A 14539-nucleotide genomic window follows, 5' to 3' on the forward strand; every position below is an offset into this window, starting at 1 on the left:
ATTTTCAGAATACGATCTATATCACCACAGTCACTCTACTATTGACTGTGATATAACCACATACACTCGGAACACATACAGTGAACAACGCTAAACATCGCATTTTCATTTCAAACAACTATGGATATTTCTGGCTAGTACTCTTTGCAGTGACGTTCCAGATTTGCGAACACAATTCTCATTGTCTTCGTTGAACCATAGACAGTCTATGGTTGAACCTGCTATGTGGTACTTGGCAACATATTAGGAACTGTGTAAATGTTTGTGAAAACTAGACTGACGATTCATGTTTTAGTGCATTCACATCACGTGACATCGATTGACATCAGTTAACTATTCATGCGTAGCAGCGCAACGGTTTACCGGTTCATGTTTTTTTTTGTACCTTTATTCAACAAAATCTTAATTTTAACTTTAATTATTGTCATGAATATAACATTGAATAACTGCAGTGATATTCATAGCCACATACATGTACTGTTTACTGCAGCGAGAATTGCAAAGAAATAATTCATATTGTTTAGAAGCCTATTTATACTTGGGTCACGACGATCCTTTTCCGAATCTGTCTGTAAACTTGTATTTTGTTATCAGGTTTCATTTATAAATTTAAATAAATGTTTGTCTCTTACTATCATTTGAATTCCTAAATACATTTTACTAGAAATTTCCCGTTTTCCATAGTCTATGGTGTACGTGAGAGATACTCCAATGGTGCAGTCTCTCGTTCGGGTATATATATTCATTTCATCTTTATTTGTGGTAGAGTGTCCCACAATTCTTTGCGCGAACAGACGTCCGTAGAACATTGTCCAAAATAATGAGAGCGCAATACACTGGTTGGACGTTATCATTATGGGCTGAGTTGGAACTGTCGTCACTAACAAATCAAACACTACGTTTTTAGTACGTACAGAATAGTAAAATAACAAATATCTATATTACTGGTGGAAATAAAATAATAATCGAACATGATGAAACTGTGAAATGTCGAATTTCGCAATCGCACACCCCTACTAACAACATAGTTGAACTCTGGTGACCTTGCCCTTTGTTATATAATATAATTCCCTTTATCATAGTTTGTTTCAATATAAATATGCATTGTCATAATTAATTTTGAATACAAACAAGTTTTGGGGTTGAACCAACAGTGGGGAATCAGTCTACCGAATGTCCTTAAAAGATGTAAATATCTTACAAAAACATTGGTGCCTTATTTGTTTAATTATTTTAAGGAACATAATTTCCAGCTTTATTGAAAGTAATTGAGATATTTTAGAATAAAAACAAATGTCTCATTGCAAAAAAAAAGTGCTGCATTTAGATGTGAATAGATTCATAAAACATGCAAGATAACAGAAAAATTTAGCTGGCTTTAGTTCAAGTATTTTGTACAGGTGTCTGTCAAAAATGAATGATTCACTGAGACAAATATGAACTGCCTCATTGTGTGACTACTGTATTATATGAAAAGTAAAAAAACACCCTTTATGAATAGCTATCATGTTGCAAGCTCTGCTTTGTATGCAAATCAACTTAAATAGTTGGTGTCCAGTGGAGGGAGAAGTCAACAGTACTGTTGCCTCCTGAGAAACTACATCTTCAAACACTGCAATCTCTGAAGTGCGTTTTTAAACTAGTATTATAAAAACTCTATCATTCTGTTCTAATAGCTGAAACATATTCCTGTGAGTTTTCATTTGTCGAATGAACTGTTTGTCAAATACAGAATACATATATTTTAGAATAATTTTCTTTTTAAAATGTGGATGAAATGTTTTGCTTTTAATGTATTTTTTATGTATTGTTTTTGATTTGATAACTTTTGACTAAACAGATTTTCTATCAGCTTCAGATCTTGATCAAAGTTTGGCACCCAGTTCATAGCAGTGCTTATATTGATTTTCTGACATCTTGTTTTCTGTAAAGATTTTATTGGTAGGTTTGCAAATGTGTATCAGACTGTGCAATCTCTCCATGAGTTGGTGTTTTGAAACCCAGTATGGGATTCTGAGATACATTACCAAGGATATTATTACAAGATAAATCATTTGCTTCATTGAACACATACAACAATGCATATTTCCACTGAGATCAGTGACCTTTGATGTGTATCACCAGTGATCAGTCAAGTAGAAACAGTCAAAATATTTTATCAGATTTTCTCAATTTTTGCATGATATTTTCATACAGGACATCTGTTGTTCAAACTCAGGGAGGACTTTATACTGATGAATAAGGTGACCAAGTTTGATAAAGTTTGGAAGAGAATTAGTGAAGTTATTATGCACACAATAACAATTATTAACGATGACGACAACAACAACGACGACAACGCCGGACAAAATTTTTCCCTTAATATACCTTTCCCTTCCATCTTTGATGGTACGGGCAAGGTAAAAATGCTTAAAATCACATAATAAGCATGACTGATCTTTTTTGCACAAGTGATTTTTAGACTTGCACAGAATATAGGTAACAAATGATGGAGTATGTATTAATACCTGTATGATGACATTTTGATAACATGTGAGGCCTAAATTTTGTAAACCTATTGCAAAAATCATATCTAAGTAATCTGATTGAAGAATATTATTTCTATAATGCTCAAAATGTTCAAACAATTTTAAAGTATCTAATGGAATTTCAGAGCAATTCATAAGATATCTAATGTCATGAATAATCTGGTCTGTAAAATTAGAAAATGCAACTAAGTCTGTATTCAGATAATTTTTTCCATGACTTTTGATTTCTTCATTGACACTAAAATCATTATTTGATTCATCTAATTTAGATTTCTTTTTCCTTTTATCTTGCATGTTTTTACGATTCTGTTCACGTCTTAACGCAGCACTTTTTTTTTAGACGAGGCATTTGTTTTTATACTAAACTAGTTTTTAAACTAAAATATCTGAATTACTCTGAATAATATTAATACAAAAGTACAAGTGATGTTCAATTATTACTGATTTGATTTAACCTGAATAAATTTGTTCTGAACTGACTGAAGATTATAAGCAGTAAACAATCTTGAGAAACATAACCAACAAGGTTACAATACAGTAAAATTAATTGACTGAAAAAATGGATAATACTTGTATGTCATATATATCTCTGACTATGAGCTGACTGAAGGCTCAGACACTGTGAAGTAATAGTATTCTGAAAATACACAGAATATACACTGCAAAGATATAGATTCTCAGGAGGTAACAGTACTGTTGACTTCTCTCTTTGGACACCAACTAACTATTTTAGAAACATGGTACATACTTCAAGGCTGAAGTTGATTTGCATACAAAGCAGAGCTTGCAACATGATAGTTACCCTGAGAGGGCGCTTTTTACTTTTCAAATAATATTGTCATGGTACAATGAATATAATGAGACAGTTCATATTTGTCTCAGTAAATCATTAGTTTTTAACAGAGATACCTGTACAAAATCCAACTAAGATTTTCTGTTATCTTGCATGTTGTACAATTCAATACATGTCTAAATGCAGCACTTTTTTTCTGAGTTGAGGCATTTGTTTTTATTCTAAAATATCTGAATTAATTATCTGAAATAATATTAATACAGAAGTACAATTGATGTTTAATTATTACTGATTTGATGTATTGAGATGGAAATCACTACTATAAATACTTTTATTTTATTTTCTGTCTTTTGTATTCTAATTAAGTACAAAGTGGGGATATCCCTTAACATTTTATTTCTTTGAAGTGTGTTTTCAAATTAGTATTATACAAATGTAAATTACATCCTAATAGCTGAGGCAAATTGCTGCGAATTTTGATATACTTCAACAAAGAAACGTTTTTGTTTTTTTTTCAAATGAACTGTATGTCAAATACAGAATACATATTTTTGAGTATAATTTTCCTCTCAAAATGTGGATGAGACTAAACAGACATAATTTTCTATCGGCTTCAGATCTTGACCAAAAGTTTGGCACCCACTTCATAGGAGTGCTTATATTGATTATCTGACATCTTGTTTTCTGTTAAGATTTTATTGGTAGGTTTGCAAATCTGTATCAGACTGTGCAACAACTCTCTCCATGAGTTTGCATTGAAATCCAGTCTAGCATATACCGTATTACCCCGGGCACGCACCCCTCCCTGGGCAAGCGCCCACCCCCTGTTTTCACAAAAGTTACATGTTGGGGACATCCTCGGTTAAACGCCCAGGGTGATTTTTAGCCAAGAACGGGGTAAACAATAAAGTTTTATTTGTCAAAAACGAACGTGTTCGATTTATTTAAATAGTGTGTTTGTTATGGTAGTTGTCTTTTTGGAGTGTGTGGTGGCCCCGAAAAGGGCCGCTTTGTTTGTGTTTTTACGTAAAAACTCATTGGAACTTAACGACGTAAGATGAACCACGCAGCATGTGGCGCACACGTTCTGCTTTTTCTTCATTCACGATGAATCCAATATTGCAACGATCCATACCTTGGTGAGTGGTTTGAAACACTTAGCTTTGGTTTCAAAACGTAGCATTTCGCTGACTGTGAATCCATAACGGGAGCTAGCACTTTTGAGACATCACGTCGTAAACTTGTTACTTTCTTTTCATCCTTCATCACAGCATGTGGATTATTTTTCTGTCGTTGAAGAAAAAACATTTTGCCGACCTCAAGTCCATTACGATAACCATAATGAGGCATGCCGACGATGGGAACTTGTTGCATCATCGTTATTTTTGTAATTTTGTCACGTGTGTGGGTGCGTGAATAAATCATGTTAATGAGGTCGACCAGAGTTTATTTTCAGTCTGTTATTTTTTTAAAACTAGCGCCGAAGGCGCATATTAGTTTTTATGTTTATATAAGAGATTGCATACTTACCTTTGGTTAATGAAATTTTAATTTCATAAACAAATGGGATAATTGCCAATTATCATATAATACTGGTTAAATAAAATCGAAATAACAGTGGATAGCTCCCGTAGGGGGCGTCCTTCCCCTGTCATCTGATTTGCATACTTCCAGATCTTTTTGACCACGATATTGATTCGTAGCTATTTATCTGGGGTGGTTTTGGGTGGGAAGGTAAGTATGCAATCTCTTATATAAACATAAAAACTAATATGCGCCTTCGGCGCTAGTTTTAAAAGTTTATTACAGAGTATTGCATACTAACCCCTTTGGTTAATGAAATTTTAATTTCATAAACAAATGGGACAGATTACCAGAGAATATCTCTTGGCAGATAAATACTACCCCACCTGATTATGGAATTGAAAAAATTCCATCCCCCTAACTGTATAACTCCCGCTAACTGAATAATTCTTGCAGTTGCGGGAAGTTACATGCCCTATTGTTTCGTTACAACTTGGCCTGTCACTAGGTAGCCTAACGAGTGTAGGCCCTGTGACTCGGCCGCTAGGTCTTTCAGGTAATAAGAGAGAAAAGTGTTGCTAGTTTTCCAGGACCCGGCTGCTAGCACCTTGGCTAAAGAAGCTCCGCTAGCAAATGCCAGTGTATTACCTATGCCTCTTAAGTCATGCATCTTGGCAGTGACTTTGCCTGCCTCTGTGCTCAAATACTTATCACTATAAGCGTGGTAAACTGTCTCTTTTACCCATCTCGCTAACGTGAATTTCGACGCCGCTGAGCTTTGTTTACCTTTTTGGTAACAAACGAACATCGACCTTTGACCCCTTCTGACCCCGGAAGTACGTTTCTTATAATAAGCTAGCGCACGTACCGGACAAAGAATTCTGTCTTGTTTTTCATTGGAAATATTGCTCAGTGCCGGGATAACGATCGGAGTCGCCGTCTCGTGCAGTTTCTGATTTTTTCCTCTGAATTTTACTGATGTCATTAAAATCACTTTATCGGGATAAAACACCACAAAATTGTCTTCAAATGACAGAGCGTGTATTTCGCTAACTCGCCTCCCTGAAGCGAGTGCTAGTAGAAAAACAGTCTTTTTCGTCCAGTCCTGTAGTGACGCCAATTCCTTCGGTTCGTATGGGAATTGTCGTAGCGCTTCAAGGACTACTGACAAGCTCCATGCAGGTGCTTTGTACCTCTCAATGGGGCCCGCCTGTGTAATAAAGCCCTTGAACAGATCGGAGATTGTCGGGTCATCCGAAATGTTTTTGCCTAGGCTTAGTTTGAGTACAGAGTTGATCGCCGATTTATAGTTTTCTACTGTTCCCGGTTTCAACTTTTTTTCGTTGATCAAATAAGAAAAAAACTCCGCTACTTGGGGCAAAGAGGGATAGAGTGGATGTATATCCCCTGCAAGACACCAATTACGAAATTTTTCCCAGTGGTATTGATACAATCCATTTGAGGAATCCCTAAGCCCGGCCGTCGTTGTTTGCGACACTTGGCTTGAAAACCCTTGCGCAATTCTAAATTGCTGGATAGTTTCCACACGTGAAGTTGGTACAGCTCCGGGTTGGTTGGTGTATAACCGCCGGGTTGTGTCAACGTGATTTCTTGTGGCAGGCTTCTCGGATGGTCCGTTAGCAGAGACAGCAGTAACGGAAACCAAGTCTGAGACGGCCAGTTCGGTGCCACTAGAATCATGTGCGAGTTCTCCGATTGTTCCAGTTTTTGTAACGTTCGGTGGATCAATGGAAATGGTGGGAATGCGTAACTGAACATTCCGCCCCACTCCATCTGAAGTGCGTCCCACGTCAGTGACTGTTTGTCCGGATAACGCGTCACAAAAACGGGACGTTTTTTGTTTTCCGGTGTTGCAAACAGATCTACCTGGGGTTCCCCCCACATGTCGAACACTAGGTTTACTGCCGTCTGTGACAGCTCCCATTCTGTGTCGTCGTAGGGTTTCCCCCGGGATAGCGAGTCCGCTACACCGTTTTGGACTCCCGGTATATGTTTGCACATCAGCTCGACTTTGTTTTGTGCACACCACTTTAGCACTGCTACAGCATGGTCGTTTAACGACTGTGATTTCGTTCCCCCTTCCTTGTTGAGGTAAGCTACTACAGTCTGATTGTCGGATCTTATTAACACGGCCCGGTTTTTTACCGCTTTTTTGAAGGATTGCAGGGAGAACTGCACCGCTAGCATTTCCAGTCGGTTTATGTGAAATTTCCTTTGTTTTTCGTTCCACTGACCGTGTGCAATCCCGTCCATGCAGTGCCCTCCCCAGCCCGTCATGGATGCGTTCGTCACCAACGTTACTGTCGGTTTCGCCTTGTCCATGGGAATCCCCGCCGTGAGGTTCTTGAGGTTGCCCCACCACGGAAGTGATTCCAGAAAGGCCGGTGTGAACAGTACCGGTTTTTCGTATTTTATCCCGTCCTTTGATAGCCGCATTTTTAACTGTGCGTCTAACACTAGGCGTTGGATCGGTCTGGACTGTAGCGCCGCTCTCGGTACTAAGCCCCTCATCGAAGTTAACATCCCCACTAGTCGCATTACCTGGCGTAGTGTGGCTTGTTTTTGTTTTAGAAATGATTGTATCATTTTTTGTACATTGTCGATTCTGTGCTGGGCTGGTCGGATCATGCCTTTCTCCGCATCCAGTTCCATGCCCAGAAAGACTATTTTCTGCGTCGGTATTAATTCTGATTTTTCCATATTTATCAGAAAACCTAGCTTTAGCAGTAGACTGACAGTCCGCTCGGTTGATTGACAAATCAGGTTCCGATTTTGACTTTTTATCAGCCAGTCGTCTAAGTAGGGGTTGACGTCTGCTGCGTTCTTGTGCAGTAACGCCACCACTGTGCGTAGAACTTTTGTAAACAGAAGTGGGGCTGACGTCAGGCCGAAAGGTAGGACGGTGTACTGATACGTTACACCGTTCACCACGAATCGTAACAAGCGCCTGCTTTCTGTGTGTATTGGTATGTGCAGGTAAGCGTCGGTCAAGTCGAGGGACGTCATCCAGTCCCCTTTTTGAATTGACGCTCTCACTAGTGCCAGAGTTAACATTTTGAACGTTTCTTTCTTCACAAATTTGTTCAACTCCTTTAAATCCAGCACCAGCCTGTACCCACCGTTGGATTTCTTGACGGGAAATAACCTCGAGATGAAAGAATTTTTCGGGTTTTGTACCCGCTGAATTACCTTTTTTTCGAGTAGTATTTCCACGCTTTCTTTCAGTATTGTTGACTGAGTAGAGCCCGGTTTCCCCGAAATACATGTTCTTTTTTTGCATTTCGGTTCTTTTATCAACGGTATTCGATACCCGTGTGTTATTATCGATATCACATACGGATCGTTTATCGTTTCTTTCCACCTGGGAATACATTTCTGCAGACGCAGTGCCACCGGCGTCGAGGGACTCACCAACCCACGGTCGCTTGTGGCGGTATACATTGACATCGCCGATTTCTCCATTCCCCCCTGGAGTGAATGCGGCATTATATCCCCGTTTAACGTCCTTCCCCCCCTTTTTTTCCAACCTGGAGGGGAGTAGGGACTCTGCCTTACGGGTTTCTGTTTTTTCACCGGTCGATGCGTCATTCTCCCTAGGTCCACGCATTCGGCCGGTTGTTTGTTTATACGATCGCCCACCGACCTGAGGTGCGGCCGACCGTGTTTTTGTTGTGCACGACTGAGTTCCCGCCATCCTGGGCACTGAACAAAATCGCTTAATGCACGATGTTTTGCACGACTTGGTTCCCGCCGACCTGGGCACTGAACCGAATCGTTTAATGCAAGTGGTATATGTGTAAGGGGATCTGTGGTTTGATTTGTTTGACAAAAATACTCGGAGACTTGAGTCATATTTGGCATGTTTAATCGCACCTTGTTTTGATACATTACCATATTTGCTGACGTATAGTCAGGAAAGCTTTTTAGTGTTACCAGTCTGTTTCGAGAATTGTTTATTCTGTCGCTGCTGGTTTCCACTTTTTCCTTTTGCCTGATTCGGGTTTGCCTTTGCGTTTCCCTTGGGCTGACCCGTAGTAGCTTGGTTAACTGGCTTCGCCTTGGTCGCGATGCTCTGCTTGTTATTAGCGGCTTGCTTGGCTTTAAAGGCGCCTTCGATCATCACACGGTTAACTTTTGCCGCTGCTTCCTCATTCAACTTAGAATTCACAGCGCTGAGTTTTCCGTCGAATAATTTGGTCCCTCTGAAATCGATCGTCGCCAATTCGTTCTTGATTTCAGCGTTGGCGGCTGTCTTTAGCATAGCGGACCAAACTGCTGCACGGCGAGAGTGTTGAATAGTCGCTCGTAACTGGAGATGACTCTGTATTATGTCAGCGTCGACGACGTTAGTCGCGACCAACAGCGGCTCTAATGTGCTAAACAGTTCATCCTTGGTGATGTTGCCTGTTTTGAATTTCGCTAACTGAATTTGTGTAGTAGTAGTGAAAAATTCTCTATGGCTTAATGCAAGAGAAGTGTCCCAAACGTTGTTTTCCAATCTACATAGCGTTGACTGGGACAGGCAATACGGGATGTAAACTTGTGGTTTGCCGAGTGGATGTTTCGTTATACTTCCTTCGGCGACCATTTCCCGGACGCATGGCTCTAGTTCTGGTGGTTGTACGCCGAGAGGTCGTTCGTGCAGGCTGGCGTCGGTACCGACCGGTGTTTTCCACTCATCAGCGGGCGGTATGACTTTTTGGTAGCGTCTGCTCCAATCGTCCCGGTTAGTCCCCAAGAAGTCGTCCTTGGTGGCTGTAGCGGTTTTCTCGGTAACTTCACGATCCCATTTGCCTCCTCCGATCACGCGTTGTGTTATAGCAGCGCCCTGTGTCAGTCGGGGAGACCATGGTAGCATTGCTGAAGTCGCAAAAGTGTCCTTTTTCGGCAGTGTAGACAAACCGATCGAGAAACGTGGGGCGTCCGCCATCGGTGGAATCGGTAGAGGTAAGATTTTCTTGACCATAACCGCATCTTTCGTGATAGCATCGGAGCGGATTTTGAATTCTGGGTCCTCCTTGTCGGTACCACTCGCTGTTGTGGTTTTCGACGAGCCGGCCTCCCCCGCGTTGCTTGTAGCATCTTCAGTAGAAAAAATCACGCCTGCCTCAGCCAGTGCGTCTTCAACATTTTCTCACACCACTGTTGTGTAGGATTTTTTCTTTTCCGCCTGGAGAGCGCTGACATTCCATGCTTTTGGTGGTACCTCTTCGTCTACTGGGTTTTCCAAAACTTTAATTTTTCTGGTCAGTAGATCCACCTTGTTCTGTAAATGAGCTATAACACTTTGCTCATTGTCAGTCTCCTTTGGACGTTTTTGGTTGGGTTCGTCTGCCAATAGTTCGTCCTCAGCGTTGGTAGGTACCGATGAAACCGAAGACTCCTCCAAATGACGTTTTTTGGATTTCTTCTTTCCTGATTTTCCCGTTGACTTGCGTAGGCGGGAATCCCAGTTCCAAATTTCTATCGGCCAGGCGAAGCAAACACCGCAGTTGATGTGCCCATTACATTTTCTGCCACATGGAATGCAAATACGGTGATCATCGTAAGTGAGCATCGATATATGGCACTCTTCACACTTTCGTCCGAAAGTGTTTGAATCCGAAGTGCTGGGATGAACGGTGTTCAACTCTCCGGTATCCATATTTTCCGCCATCTTGAAACTGAAGGCGGGCTTTTGAGTTTCGTTACTAAAACTACAATTTTTTACTCAAGGTGACTAAGTACGAAGTTCTTGATGTCCACAAGAGCTTCCTGACACACTAATAGTTCGGTGGCTGTGTTGATGGGTGGTAACAATGTATTTCCACCGCAAAAACAATGATATTTTGGCAAGCCCAAATTTCAACCGTGAATCAATCTCGTGGTTAAAAATGGAAGTATGCAAATCAGATGACAGGGGAAGGACGCCCCCTACGGGAGCTATCCACTGTTATTTCGATTTTATTTAACCAGTATTATATGATAATTGGCAATTATCCCATTTGTTTATGAAATTAAAATTTCATTAACCAAAGGGGTTAGTATGCAATACTCTGTAATAAACATGTATCGCCATTTGGATATGTTTATGTATTCACAATAGTTTGTAAACATTTCACATCAGTAATAAAATGTTTATTTGTTTCATAACCCTGTCTGCTATTCTTCAGTAATTACGATGCGATGTATCAATACGTGCGTGAACAAAATTATGCTAATGAGGTCATCGCCATCTTGGATTACAAGCGGCAGTTTTTCCCAGCCGTTTCGACTTGCACTGATCACGGTTACCAGTACTAAAAAAGTAACTGTGCATTGATTACAATACTTACCATACTTTGTAGTCAATTTCAGTGAGTAATACAACTTCATTCGCTGACATAAAACAAGTTTTATTCTTGAAATTCGACGACGACGACAACGATGATGACGACAACGACGATGACGACGACGACGCGGGACAGAAATTTTTCCCTTAATATACCTTTCCCTTCCATCTTTGATGTTACAGGCAAGGTAAAAATGCTATACGCTAACATGACTGAAGTGATGAGCCCTTTTGAAATCAGTTACGTAATTGTTGCATTAATCCAGGAACAAGATGTCCCATTTCCATCGTAGTTGTCGATTGTCTGACGTTCAGCGTTCAGGCTGATCTCAACTTCACCAAGTCAAAGTTTATTCGGAAGTTTTGATAGATCTCGCCCACAGTCTTCAAGCATCTCGGATCACCAACATTATGCGATCTTTAGTTACAACAGTAAATCGTTTGCGCAAGGAAGTCATGGCTACATCAAAACAGACAGAAAAAAGCATGCTATTTTAAAAACCGAAACCAAGTCACCACAAGAGAATAATATCAACCCTTTTAGAAGTTCTGAAAATCAGTGTGTCCGGATTGACCCTGCAGTATTTGTGTAAGTTGTGTTTAACTTTCAGTCGATGTAGAGTGTCTAGCTGTGTTATTTCAAACACGCATAGAAAAGTCACTGTTCAATTTTTCACACTTAGTTCATACCATTTCATTGTAACTATTATAACTTGTATTCAGTGGATCGATTTTGATTACAGCCTGTAAATCGCTATATACGCAATTTTATTTTATGTGTCAGAAAAAACGTAAGTATGCGAAAGTCGAAAATTGATGTCCGATCTAATTAATTGACCTCTTCACCCAAATTACTAGTAATTCATGTTGGCCTGGTTATACCATATGATGTCCGTTGTTCCATGCTTTTGTCTGATCCTTCATTGTTTTCAAAGAGCTCTACTCAAATTGACAAAGGGCTCAGGCTGTTCAGCAATTAACCGATACAGGCTAGTGTAAAGTGGGCTTTAGACTTGCATACAGTCTCTTGTTTTATTTTTTTATTAAATAAAATATGGTAGTGTATAAATGGCGATAGCGATAACCCAACTTTCGTGGTAACCCGGCTCTCGCCATTTACACACTCCCACTACCAACGAAGGAGCTACGACGCGATCCTCGAAACGTTGCCTGAACCAATCACAAACAAGAACAGACAATGAATTTTCGGATTAACACCTCTGTTTCCCCCCACGCTGACCAACGTATCCCCACACTAACGAAGAAATCTTTTGTCTTCTACTGACTTCCTGTAAGCAAGTGTGGGTGGATGTAGTCATATAGCACTAATACTTCATACCAACTTGCATTTTAACAACAGTTTTATGTGGCATAATATTTGAGGCAAACATTTGAAATCACGGGATATGACTATTGCAATTAATTTTTTTTCACGCTGTCTTATTTATATTTTTTTATTTTTTTCTTGAATGTGTCAACGTTTGTTCCAGCTGCAGCTCGCGTGCATTTGTTATTCTTAGTGATTGGCTTGCGTGTTCTTAACAAATTTTCCACCCCTATAACTTTAAATATAAAATACATAAGTTATTACTACAATGATTAGCACGTTTTGATTTTGAGCGGGAGGTAGGTTTGAATCTCATTGCCCACTGTTGAGTCGGTAATATATTGAGTAAAAACTGTCCAGGTCACCAAACATTATAATACAACACCTTTTGCTATTCTAATTTGCTTGACAAATCTCAATTAAACTGTTACATATTCTATTTTAGGTACTGTTACCAGAAAATGACAGAGAAAGAGAAAGAGTGTTTTTATACAGCTTGGAAAAAACAAATAAAGAACCAAGGAGGAGATGAGTAAGTGTTAATTTATAGTTTTATTCAAGCTTGTTAAAATAGCAGTAATAATAAATATAGTGTTAGTTATAAATAACATTTCTATCATTGCAGCTGGCGGAATGTCGGGAAAAGAAGTTAAAGAGGAAGAACAGGAGATGTGGGAGATGGTGACGAAAGTTGTGGACATTATGATGTCAGATGAGGAAGACGGCGAAGAAGATCGGAAAGGAATGTTCATTGTGAGGTCATGGCACTGAACGACTTGATTTTGGATTAAGACAACTGAGTGGCAAGGAGGCAACTGATCCGCATGCTCCAGAAATAAGTAGGACCACCATGTACCTGTCAAACCCCACGTGATTGCCCTAAGTTTTGATGACCAGCGTGATTTTTTTCTGATTCCTACCCAAACCCAAACCCTTTCAATATTTTTAGCTTATAACTGGAATTTTATTTCTTTTGTTTCATTGAATTTATAAATTACTTGACATTAAATGCATTAATTGTTGAATTTTGTTATTTCTGTTAAAGAAGTCCACTAAATTTAAACCACTTGAAATGAACTTATTTTTCACCTTCAATTAAATTGGAATTAAAACCCCATATGATTTATTTATGTATGTCGAGGAAGATTTGTGTACTTGTAAGTGTGTGTATTGTTATTACAAATAAATACTAAATCACTTGAATCACAAATGTATGTCTTTTATTCGCACCTTTGCAATTACCCAAAAACAACTCCTCAATATTAATTAACACGAAATTGCATTAGTTGCAATGTGTTATCGTTTACCGTAGATCTTCTGTAAACGTTATTTCCGATTATGAACTGTTCACGTTGCCCTGATCCTACTTGTGTTGAACATCGAGTGGCAAAATATTTCATTGTGAATCACCTCCCACGTTTAATTTCCTGTGGTATGCGATCTAGTCTGATGCAAGTCACGGGAGAACAGTCACTTGTAACTTACAGATAAAGAAAGGGTTAATGCCTCGTTGCTGGTCCTGTGTTCATAAAAACAACGTCTGATCACTGGGATGGCCATGGGTGTGGCAATAACCATTTCTTTATCTTTACATGTATATGACTGTAACAGGAGCTCGTGATATTGCTAGGTTGTTGTATTGTGTTTATAAATAAATGTGTTGCGATAGCAAACACGAGTAATACTATCGATACTTTATTTATAAACAAAATACTAGTACCTAGAAAAATTACAAGCACGTGCGGCGCCCAAGAACCAAATTACTACGTGAATGATTAACCGGAAATGAAGCATGACCTAAAATATGTGACCTGTATGCAAATGTTCCTGAAAAATCAGCCAATAGCATGCGCTTTAAATATGCCGAGTATACGCAAAATATACGTAGATCTACGCCGATGTTAATTCTGTGCACTGGTTTATTGCGTGACCGTATACGCTACGTATACGTAGGAATACGTTAGACAGCATTGTTCAGCATTAGGTGTACGTTAATGTGTGCACTGTATACTTCCGGTCTGCGTAAATATACTGCT

The 14539-nt window shown here is 39.4% G+C and overlaps 1 protein-coding gene across 2 annotated transcripts in view; it reads right to left on the minus strand.

The window, feature by feature from the left end:
* The window catches only part of LOC102806930 (uncharacterized), a 383414-nt gene that overhangs the window by 359731 nt on the left and 9144 nt on the right, over nucleotides 1-14539 (minus strand). The window lies entirely within an intron of this gene.

Source organism: Saccoglossus kowalevskii, chromosome 1, assembly GCF_978046115.1.
Source record: "Saccoglossus kowalevskii chromosome 1, keSacKowa6.1, whole genome shotgun sequence".
Lineage (NCBI taxonomy): Eukaryota > Metazoa > Hemichordata > Enteropneusta > Harrimaniidae > Saccoglossus > Saccoglossus kowalevskii.